The following is a 263-nucleotide window of genomic DNA, read 5'->3' as shown; positions in this document are numbered from 1 at the left end:
CTAATTCCACTGTCATTTAGAAACTTTTAGACTGTCTCAGACTGGTAGCAAGAAAGTAATGATGTTCATGAATTTCCCAAAGTGATGGCAAATATTCAATACATTAATCACTTCTGCTCGCTGTAACATTCATGAGAAGAAAATATAGACCTCGCCTGCTCTTATTCTAAATGAGATAATCTCAAACCATCACATTGTCCGCTAGTTTAACTGTCTTGACTGTGTATTTCGGATCGCAGGCAACACAGAATGGGGGCGACGGA

The sequence above is a fragment of the Penaeus monodon genome, chromosome 23, assembly GCF_015228065.2.
Source record: "Penaeus monodon isolate SGIC_2016 chromosome 23, NSTDA_Pmon_1, whole genome shotgun sequence".
Classification (NCBI taxonomy): Eukaryota; Metazoa; Arthropoda; class Malacostraca; order Decapoda; family Penaeidae; genus Penaeus; species Penaeus monodon.
The sequence above is the reverse complement of the archived record's forward strand: the minus strand, read 5'-3'. Positions refer to the sequence as shown.